General features: G+C 37.0%; 1 protein-coding gene and 1 non-coding gene across 2 annotated transcripts in view; both read right to left on the minus strand.

Moving 5' to 3' along the window:
• The window catches only part of Znf461 (zinc finger protein 461), an 82,175-nt gene that overhangs the window by 53,083 nt on the left and 17,182 nt on the right, over window positions 1-11,910 (minus strand).
• On the minus strand, window positions 9,804-9,876 carry Trnaa-cgc (transfer RNA alanine (anticodon CGC)). The gene has a single exon. It is a non-coding gene; the product is annotated as a tRNA-Ala (tRNA).

Genomic DNA, 11,910 nt, shown 5'->3' on the forward strand with positions numbered 1-11,910 from the left:
AAATATGCTAAGACAGTTAATATTTATAGCATCTTATCCATGAGCACGTTAAGCTTAACAGCAATTTGAACCATGTTAGATTCTTATTGGGAAGAATTTCTTATATCTAGCATTTACTATATGAAGTCTAATAAAATTCAGAAAATTTTAAAAGCCTTTTTGCTCATTGTGAACATATTAACCAGGAAAACAGTTCATGGTTCAAGCATCTGATGCTGAAAACATTAAGTAGCCCTCTGGACTGTAGAAAGGGGCAGCAATTGCCAGTTGATAGTATATGTAATAATACTTGTCTGTCCTGAACTTGCAGATACTTTCAGAGCAAAAAAAGGAATTGAGTGATGAAGGAAAGGATATGATTAAAAAAAATTTTTTTAACTTGAAAAGGGCATAATAGTAAAATATACCATGCCTTGTCTGAACAGAACTTCATGAAATTTAGCCTTGAATAATAATATTTATGCTTAGTTTCTTTGCTTTTTGTTTGGTTAGTTTAGAGTACATTCAGGATAAACATTAGAGTGAAATAACTGGAACAGGTAGGTAAGGTTATAGAACTTCTGTTCTGACCCATGAGGACCTAGGGATTATCTCATCTGAAGTAAGTCTGTTTGTAGGTTAATAAATACTGTTATATGCTAACAATGATAACTAACAAAAGAATTGTGCTCTCAAGCAGTGATGCAAGCCCGCCTTGGTTTCCTAGGTGAGTAGCAAATGGAGAGGATAGTCTAACTGAATATTCTACCCTCAGTCCACCAAGGGTCTTGGGAATATTGAGTTTCATTCTCTTGGGTAGTCTGCTCACCCTTGTTTCTGCTTTCCCAAACATTTCAAGCTGCCACAGAAATATAAAAGTATTCATGGCATCCTTGTATGTACCACCCTGCCTCCTCACTCACTGATTATATCATGAAATAACCATGTTCTCTTTACAGTAGAACATTGTATCATATGTCCATTTTATTTTTATGATAACATTAACTGTAATTAATGGGGGTTACAGTTATGTTTCCATACATTTTTACATGGTGCATTGATCATGTGCATCTACCCTTCTATCCTTACCCTTGTCCATTTTATTTTATTTTAATTATTTTTTTGTAGTTGTAGATGGACAAGAATGGCTTTATTTCATATTACAGTGCTGAGGATCAAACCCAGTGCCTCACATGTGCTAGGCAAGTACTCCACTAATGAGCTAAAGCCCCAGCCCCTTCATTTTATTTTTATACATAGTACACATATATTCATATTTTATAGAGCTTTTTTTTTGAAGAACTAGAAAGTGTGGTGTACTAATGGACTGTGAGCTCAGAGATGATCAAGGATGTTTTCTTCTCTAAGAGAACACCCAGGATAGGTTATATAAACAAGTTGTAAAAGCATTTCTATAGCAATCATTGAACATGCCTCCATTTTTATGCATAGTTTTTTAAAATATTTTTTAATTGTTGATAGACATTTATTTCTTTATATGCAGTGCAAAGAATAAAACCCAGTGCCTCACACATGCTAGGCACGTGCCCTACCACTGAGCTATGATCCCAGCTCATATGTCCATAGTTTTAAGTTTTTATGGTCTTTTGGTTTGGTTTTATTTTGTTGTTTTTTGCTTTTTGTTGTTTTTGTACCAGGGATTAAATCCAGGGGCCCTTAACCACTGAGTTAGATCTCCAGACTGTTTTTAAAATTTTCTGTTTTGAGACAGGGTTTTGCTAGGTTGCTGAGGCTGGCTTTGAACTTGAGATCCTCCTGCCTGCCTCAGCCTCCCTGTTGCTTGGATAACAGGCATGTGTCACAGTGCCCAGCTAGTTTTAAGTTTTAAGATGTCCTCTGTTAAATGATTTGAAGATTTGTGAAATGATGTCTTATAATATTATCTGGAGCTACATCATATGGTGATCACATTTGATTTATTTAGTAACCTCCATACTATTTCCCACAGCGGCTTCTTAGATCCTTAGTCACAATGCACAAAGTTTCAAATTTCCACATCCTTACCATCACTTATTTTCCAGTTTTGTTTGTTTATGAGACAGGGACTCACTGTGTTGCTAAGAATGGCCTTGAACTTGCAATCCTCTTACCTTGGTATCCTGAGTCACTGGGATTACAGATATACACCACCACTATGGCAAATTTTGATTAAGGCCATTTTTATAGGTTTAAAGTGGTAATTCATTGTGATTTTGATTTGCATTTCCCTAATAAATAGTGTTGTTCTGCTTCATTCTGGAAGAATATTCTTGCTAGATATAGGATTTGGGATTGAAAGTTTTCCCTTTCAGTACTTAAAAATTGTGCCACTTCTATGTGGCCTCCGTGGTTTGTCTTGAGAAATTGTGTTGAAAAGACAATATTTTCTTCATCTGTGTGAAATATCTCTTTCCATATACATATGAGGATGCATTTCAGGACTATTCTATGACTTCCATCTGTTTTTCCAATGTTTCCTCATAGGTAGACTCAGGTCCTACATATTTGACAGGAACACTTGTACAAGAGAGCTGTGTTCTTAGAGCATCCTGTCACCCAGGACTGGTGGTCATATGGAGCTCTGTCAGGAGCCACTCTGGAAATACATGCCCTTAAGTCCTGAGCAAGAGATACTGAACAATTATTGTGCCCTGCAATAGCTTGGGCTTTACCAAATGAGGTGTGGCTCCAGGAGTAGATGTCACCCAGTGGGGTTGAGTTACACTCACCTGTACCTTTGTAATCCTACCCCTTGCCTCATTTGAATGGCTTCTCCCCAATAAAACCAGGGTTAGAGCATGCTCCTCGTGTTTCTTGCCTGTCTTGCCTCCTTTGCAGGAGCTGGGTCAGAGGAGCCATCACAGAACCCAAAGGTATTTCTCTGTGTGATTATTTCGTGCTAGCCTAGTTCACCCAGAGTGATCCTGACTGGTTTAGTCATATGTCAGGTCAGAGCTCTAGGTTAAGGGGATGTCTGCCCAACTTCACTGCAAAGCCTCTTTTTCCCCTTTGTATCTTGGGGGATCTTCTCAGAGACTAGGCATATATTTTCCTGTTCTTCACACTTCCAAGTAACTAATTTTAGCATGGCCTGGACATTTATCAAAAGCTCTGGGAAATTCTGATGTGCAGCCAGAACTGAGAATCACTGACTTAGAGGTCAGAACATTGCCCTATCTGGTTGAATGACCTTGGGCAGAAGACTTCCCATGTTGAGGTCTCATTTATAAAACTTGCTAATAAGAATCCAGACTCTATGAAATATGCTCAAGGAATATAAAGTGATCCCCATACAGAGTTTGCTAGAGGGCCAGGCACAGGGTCAGGGCATGCAAGAGGTTAGAAATGGCTACAGACAACAGAAACCCTCCTGACATGCACAGTTTAAAATACAAGGGCATGTTCTTCCTGAATGTGAGAATCCTGAAAGTGGGCTGTTGTCTCTGTGAGCATCAGAGACCCCATTCCTTCTATTCTACCACACTTATTATGAAGCTTCTATTCCAGAGGTTACCTCATGGCCTAAGGAGTTCTGGCTTTCATGTCCTTCTTTCAGGAGCGGATCAGGTGTTGATCAGGGCAAAGAGTTCACTTTGAGGAATCTTTCTGGAAGTCACACATAGCATGGCAGTTTCCCTCTCACTGGCCACACTGTCATGTAGATATACTTGAGACGCTTCAGAGAGGTGAGGAAATGTCCTCTAGTAGGGAACATCAATATCCCAATTAAAATTGGGGCTATATCAATAAGGAAGAAGGACTGAGGGGACAATGGATAAATAGTTCGCCCTGCCTACTGCTGTAAGGAGTGATGGGAAGCCACTTGAGGGTAGATTCAACAACGATAAATGTTCTACAAGATTGTCAAACATTAATACAGAAATAAGTACAATAGCAAATAATTTGTCCTATGTCAGTATCTAATGAGTCTCCTAAAGAAGTCACCAATATGGTGTTCTATCCGGATATATAGGGACAGTTGGACTAAGTTAAGGTTTTACTAGCAGGAGTCATGTGCAATATCAGACTATTTAGTTACTCTATGCACTTAGAATAAAATCCAAATGCATTACCATAATTTATGAGATTGTCCATAACCTTTTCTTTTAGCATATCTCAGTCAAAGTCTTATCCAGGGGCTGGGGATGTGGCTCAAGTGGTAGCGTGCTCACCTGGCATGCGTGGGGCACTGGGTTCGATCCTCAGCACCACATAAAAATAAAAATAAAGATGTTATGTCCACCAAAAACTAAAAAACAGATAATAAAAAAAATTCTCTCTCTCTTTAAAAAAAAGATTTATCCAACATTTTCTTGCCTTGCTTTCTCTACTGTTCATTATAGACCAAATATTCTTCAAGCATCTGAAATAATCCAAGTCTTTTACCTTTTTCAAAGTTTTCTATCAACTGTTCAATTTGCTAGAAATTCTCTACACCAGGTTCTTTGCATGGCTGGTTTTATCTCATAAGTTCAGATGAAAAGTTATTTCCTCAGAAAGCCTGGGCTAGACAAACCCTATCTCAGTTCATCCCTTCATTCTCTAAGTATTTTCTCTCTCTCATTGCAATTTTCTGGATTTAAATATCACACAATCAAGCCAGGTTCAGTGGTGCATGCCTGTAACTCCAGTGGCTTGGGAAGCTGTGCAGGAGGCTCGTGACTTCAAAGCCAGCCTCAGCAAAAATGAAGTGCTAGGCAACTCAGAGAGACCCTGTCTCTAAATAAAATACAATATAGGGCTGGGAATGTGGCTCAGTGGTCAAGTGCCCCTGAGTTCAACCCCCTATCCCACTCCACCCCCCAAAAAATAATCACACAATCTCTAGGAATATTAGCATACAACTGCAATCCCCACAACGGAGAGGCTAAGGCACAAGGATCACAAGTTCAAGGCCAGCCTCAGCAACTCACCAAGACCCTCAGCAATTAAGCAAAACTTTTGTCTTAAAATACAAAATAAAAAGGACTGGGAATGTAACTCAATGGTGAATCACCTCTGGGTTCAATTCCTAGTACCAAAAAAAAGTGTGTATATATATATTATGTAAAATGAAAATCATGCAATCATTTATTTATTCATATGCAACCTTTTATTTTCTTAACTGTTAAAGATCTTAAAGGGCAAGAACAATGATTTGCGTAGCATGCATGAGGCCCTGGGTCTAATTTCCAGCACCACACACAAAAAAAGAAAAATGGTTATTTCACTGAACACAGAATAATTAACATCTTGCTTAACAAGGAGGAGCACAATTTCAAAGCCAGCCTTAGCAACTAATCAAGGACCTAAGCAACTTAGTGAGGTACTGTCTCAAAATGCAAAATAAAAAGGGGGTGTGGTTCAGTGGTTAAGTGAACCTGGGTTCAATCCCCAAAAACATAAAATAAGTAAAATAGTAAAAAGATTTATTGTAATCACTTGTGTTCACATTACATAATAGTTCTGACCATGTATTTAGCTGGATTCATTTTTCCCACATCACTAACAAGATAATGTGTGCTCTTTACTTCACCGCTTAGAGACAAAAAATAAAATAAAAGAAAAAAATCAAAACTAAAGATAGATTGAACTAAGCTTTATTTAATAAAATAAAGCACATGAAAAAAATTATAGATACCTAACCATCCATCCATATACCTCTATCAATGCTTAATGCCATTTATAAAAAGTCAGAATTATCTTTCCCCCCACTGTAGTGAGGTGCCTTTTCGAGAATTTGTAATACTATTCAGCCTTCCTTTTGATATATAATCTATTTTGTTTCTCATGCCCACTCTAAGATCACTATATGTGTATGTGGGAAGCCATTCTCGCACGTGATTTGAGTTACCTCCCTGGCTGGGTGAGAGGCGCTTAGACAACTGTGTCAGAGCCTTCCCCACCTTGTCCCAGGTTCGAGGGCTTGTCCATGTGGAGGTGTGCCTGGCCACTGACCCGAAGACCAATCACTGACCCTAACCTTGGAATTCTGCCCCCATCGACCTTCATTGGATGAAATTTTCCCTTGAATTTTTTGTTCCCCTTTAAAGCTCACTCCCTGGCGGTGTTCTCTCTCGATAGCCTCTTGTGTTAACCTCGCCACTGCATTAGGTGGCTGGAGGCGGGAGCTAGGAGAAGCCATCTCCTGAGCTGGGCATTAAAGGTAATGAGAATATGTCTCTTTAATTTTAAAACTCACTAGTTAATTTTTATGCTTTGAACCTCTTTTATGAAGCTTGCGTGCTGGTCGCATGGCAGATGTGTACTTCCTAGAAAATTAAATGCCCATTCCCCACCAAGCATTATAATAGGTTAGAAGCATAATATAAGGGTTATGTAATGTTAATACCAGTTATCTTACCTTGCCATTTATACATTGTCTAACTTCGTAATTTTTTTAATCTTAAAATAGTTTATCATAGAAAACCTCAAGAAAGTAAGAAAAACCCCACTGTAACACTCAGTTAGCTTCAACAATTTATCAATTTAAGGAAAATCTTATTATTCCTAATCCCTAGTAAACATCCACTCACAGTAGCCAACTCCACAGATTATTCTGAAGCAAATTCCAGGTAGTATATTATTTCATCTGTAAATATTTCAGCATGAAGAAATTTTTGCAGAAGTATAATAATAATCACATCTAAGGGGGCTGGGATTGTGGCTCAATGGCAGAGCACTTGTCTCATACATATGAGGCACTGGGTTTGAGCCTCAGCACCACATGAAAATAAATAAATAAAATGAAAATATTTTTAAAAATCACATCTAAATATTAACAGTAATTACTTAAAATCAAATACCAGTTAGCCTTCTGTTTCCCCCATTGCATAATTATAAATATGTATTTTTCCATTTATTTAAATTTAGATCCAGATGAGTCCTATATATGAGACTAAATGATATCTTTAAATCTCTTTTAATCTGTAAAATATATAATGAAAGATAAAATAGAGTTAAGTCTCAGAAACCAAAAGAACCCAACTAAATTGCTCATTTCTTTTATTCCACACTAATGCACAACATTCTCAGAATAAGAATATAGCACTGCTGCCACTAATATGATAAAATAGTTAGGGGTTTTTCTGTTATTTCTTTTTTTTAATTTTTAATATTTATTTTTCAGTTTTCAGTGGACACAACATCTTTGTTTGTATGTGGTGCTGAGGATTGAACCCAGGCCGCATGCATGCCAGGCAAGCGTGCTACTGCTTGAGCCACATCCCCAGCCCTTCTGTTATTTCTTATAAATGTAAGGATATATAAACCACTGGATACACATTTGGATTGAATCACTGCATTTCTCTTTTGGTTTTAGGGATATTCCTAAATTTAATTTTGTCTTGTAATTGCATAAGATATTTATATAGCTCATCGTGAATCTACAAAATATAGCCAAAGGAGGACAGTCTCTTTCTTTCCATCACCCATAGTTTAATTTTTAAGGCTTAAAAAAGATACAAATTTTCTGTTATAGATACATAGCAGTATATTTTGGTAATAATGAGTGTTTTGCCTCAGTTCTCTCACTCTTATTTACAATATATAAACAGTTGAATGTGCATGTATGTATACACACACACACACACACACACACACATACATATATACATACATACACATACACACACACTCTTCTTATGTATCTTATCATTTCTCTATTTTGGAATGTATCTTTTCACATTTAGTCAAATTCAGAATTTTTTCTCTAATCATTATCTTTATCCTAACATATTTGACAATACCTGTTGTCCTCTTGCTCTTTTTCTTCCTATTTTGCCATAATATACTGCCACATTGCCTGGCCTTTAGCTATTCTGAAACATTATGACATGGTTTGTAGTTATGACTTGCTTGTGTGCTGTTCATTAGTTATAGGAATGTCATTTTATTCCTCATTCTCTTTAACCTTATAATTTTGTACAAAGTCCAATTATAATCTTTTTCTATTGGTTTAACTTAAAATTATCAGGAATCTGCCTAGTATCATTGGGGCATGCCTATAATCATAGCCATATGAAAGTCTGAGGCAAGAAACACAAGGTCAAGGTCACCCTGAGCAACTTACTGACACCTTGTCTCAAAATTTTAAAAAAAATTATTATTATTATTTTTTTTAGAGTCTAGGGATGTAGCTCACTGGTAGAATGCCCCTGGGTTCAATCCCAAGTTTCCCCCTTATAACACATGAAGCTTTCCAATGCCATGGTATGAATTTTGATCCATGTAGAGATTGATACAACCACAATTATTTAGAATAGTTCCATCACCCAAAAACTCCTTCATGCTATCCCTTTATAGTCACTCCCTTTCCTTATTCCTAATCCCTGGTAAACACAATATTTTCTCCATCATTACAATTTTTTTTATTTTTAGACTGTAATATAAATGGAATCATATAATATTTAATCTTTAAAGATTTGATCTCCCTCAGCATAATGCTCTTCAGATCCATTTGTAGACATGACTTGCTTGTGTGCAAGGCACTTCAGGTGTTGATACCTTATTCCTTTTTATTGCTGAATAACATCCCATTGAATGAATGTACCATTCACTTGTACAAGAACATCTGGGTTGTTTTCAGTTTGGGACAATCCTGAATAGAGCTGCTACAGGTGTCCATGTACAGATTGTTCTGAGAAATTTTTTTTATTTCCCGGAGTATTTAAATTCAAAAGAAATTTTAAAACTCTACTAAAGTGGCTGTACTATTTTGCAATGTGTGAGTTCCAGTAGTTCAATATCCTTGCCATTACTTGGTACTGGCAGTATTTTATTTTATTCTATAGGTACTTAAATTCGCTGCCCTCCTACCTCAAATACAGGGCATGTTAATACTTGAGATCCTGTCTCAGGATCCCAACTATCAACTGCGGGGGTTGGGGGCCTCCCAGCATATGGAGGTGGCCTTGTTAGTTGGACATTTACATCCTTTGGTGATAGAAAGGTGTTAATAGCAGTCTCCTGTAGAGGTAGCGCTGTTGGTTGGACCCTTACACCCTCTAGTGATAGGAAGGTGTTAGTAGCAGTCTCCTGTTGTAACTTTTCCCCTGATGGCTTTTTCTGCTCTAAACTTTCTTCCTGTATCTGACTAGTTCGAGAGACCTTCTCTTTTACTTGAATCTTTTCCTCTGTCTGACTAACTTGAGAGACCTTCTCTTTTACTTGAATCTTTTCCTCTGTCTGACTAACTTGAGAGACCTTCTCTTTTACTTGAATCAATATGTCTTCATAAGTTTTTTAATGGTATTTTATCATGATTTTAATTTACATTTCCCCAATAGCTACTGATGTTTATTTTCCATCCTCTGATGAAGTGTCCATGTCTTTTGCTGCCAAATCTTTTTCCTTGACTCATGCATTACTCAGAAGTGTATTGTTTAACTTCTGTATGTTTGGAGCCTTTAATCTTATCCTTCTGTTACTGATTTCTAATTTAATCCCATTATGGCCAAAGAACATATAATGTATTATATTATCAATTCTTTACATTTTTAAGATTTGCTTTATGATCCAAGATATGATCTGTCTTGAAGAATGTTCCACATACACTTGAAAAAAATTAGGATTCTAATATTGTTAGGCAAATTGTACTGTACAAGTCAGTTATATCCAGTCACATGATGGTGTGTGTTAGTTCTTCCATTTACTTGCTGATTTTTTCATCCATTAGTTTTATCAATTACTGAGAGAAGGATGTTGAAGTCTTCAACTAACATTGGGTTAATCTGTTTCTACTTTCATTTCTGTCATTTTTGTTTCATGTATCTTGAAGCTGTTATTAGTACATACCCTTCATACAGGGTATGGAGGGATAATTTGTCACTCAGGTTTTTGTTTTTTGGTGGTGCTGGGAATTGAACCCAGGGCCTTGTGCATGCGAAGCAAGCACTCTACCAACTGAGCTATATCCCCAACCCATTAGTTTTTATATATTTTTTCTTAGTTGTAGATGGATATAATACCTTTATTTTTCTTTTTATGTGGTGCTGAGGATAGAACCCAGTGCCCCACACATACTAGGCAAGCACTCCACCACTGAGCCACAACACCAACCCCAGTCCCAGTTTTGATATAGATGTAACCTGTGGATTTATATTTTGTTCTCTTAGTTGCTCTCCTATTTGGTTTGTTTGCTTTGTTTGATGGGGGAACAGGAAGATTCCCAAAAAGTAAAATTTCTCAGAATTTTTCCACTTTGCTTTTATAACTCCACTGAAAAAAAATCATTCATTCTAATATGACCCAACCCTCTTTTGGTAAATCTAGTGGTCAGTTACCATTCTGCTAATAATATTTGACAGTTGACTTGCCAACCTTACCAGTCTTTCTCAGTTACCTTTTAAATACCATCTGGGGCTGGGCAAGGTGGTGCATCACTACAATCCCAGTGACACGGGAGGATGAGGACTGCAAATTCAAAGCCAGCCTAAGCAAGAACCTAAGCAACTTAGTGAAACCCTGTCTCAAAATAAAAAATATTTTAAAAGGGGCTAGAGATGTGGCTCAGTGTTAAGTGCCCGTGGGAACTTAAAAAAAAATTTATGGTGACCAACTACCTTGGTTTGCCTCAGTCTATTCTGGTTTTAGCACTGAAAAGTCTTGGGTCCAAAAAACTCCACTCTTGGGCAAATAAAGTTGTTGATCAACCCAATGTACCACCCTCCTTTTCTGACCTCTAACTGGAAGTAGGCTTCACAGCATAGTCCTTGGCCTCTTTCTCCTCTCAGTATTTTATTTACTTACCAAATTACTCATCAGTCTGACTGCTTTATAAACTATATGCCAATGAATCCCAGCTCCAACCTCTCCACCATACTGGAGGCTCACATATTTAACTGCCATTGATCCTACTGGCTCAACTTTTTTTTTTAATATTTATTTTTTTTAGTTGTACTTGGGCACAATACCTTTATTTTATTTATTTATTTTAATGGTGCTGAGGATTGAACCCAGGACCTCACACGTGGTAGGCAAGTGTTCTACCTCTGAGCCACAACCCCAGCCCTCAACATTTAAAAAATATCCTGTATCTAATCATTTTCCAATCTAATCTAAAATATCATTAATCTAATCATTTTCCAATATTTCTTCTGTTAATAAATAGGTATTGGCAAACTTTTCTCTTTTTTTTAATGGTGCTGGGGATCAAACCTGGGGCCTTATATGTACTAGGCAAGCACTCTACCACTGAGCTACATACCCAGCCTGGTAAATTCTTGTTAAAGGGCCAATAGTAAATAGGAAATATTTTAGGTTTGCAAACCATATAGGCTCCATTGCAACTACACAATTTGGCCACTGTTGCCCAAAAGCACCCACAGACAATATTTTTAAAATTTATTTATTATTCTAATTTGTTACATATGACTGAGCAGAATGCATTTCAAGTCATAGTACACATATAGAGCACAATTTTTCATGTCTCTAGTTGTACACAAAGTAGAATCACACCATTCATGTCTTCATATGGGTACTTGAAGTAATGATGTCCATCTCGTTCCACTGTCTTTTCTACCCCCTTGCCTCTTCTTTCCCCTCCCTCCCCTTTACCCTATCTAAAGTTCCTCCATTACTCCCATGCTCCCCCTGTTGATCCCATTAAGGATCAACATACTCATATCAGAAAACATTTGACATTTGTTTTATTGGGATTGGCTTACTTTACTTATCATAATAATCTCCAACTCCATCCATTTACCTGCAAATGCCATGATTTTATTCTCTTGTTGCTGATAATATATATATATATATATATATATATATATATATATATATATTCCACAGTTTCTTTATCCATTCATCTACTGAAAGGCATCTAGGTTGGTTCCACAATTTAGTTATTGTGAAATGTGCTGCTATGTGGCTGTGTTACTATAGTATGCAAAAGTCCTTTGGATATAAACCAAGGAGTGGGATAGCTGGGAGAAATGGTGGTTCCATTTCAAG

Source organism: Ictidomys tridecemlineatus, chromosome 15 (assembly GCF_052094955.1).
Source record: "Ictidomys tridecemlineatus isolate mIctTri1 chromosome 15, mIctTri1.hap1, whole genome shotgun sequence".
NCBI classification, from domain to species: domain Eukaryota; kingdom Metazoa; phylum Chordata; class Mammalia; order Rodentia; family Sciuridae; genus Ictidomys; species Ictidomys tridecemlineatus.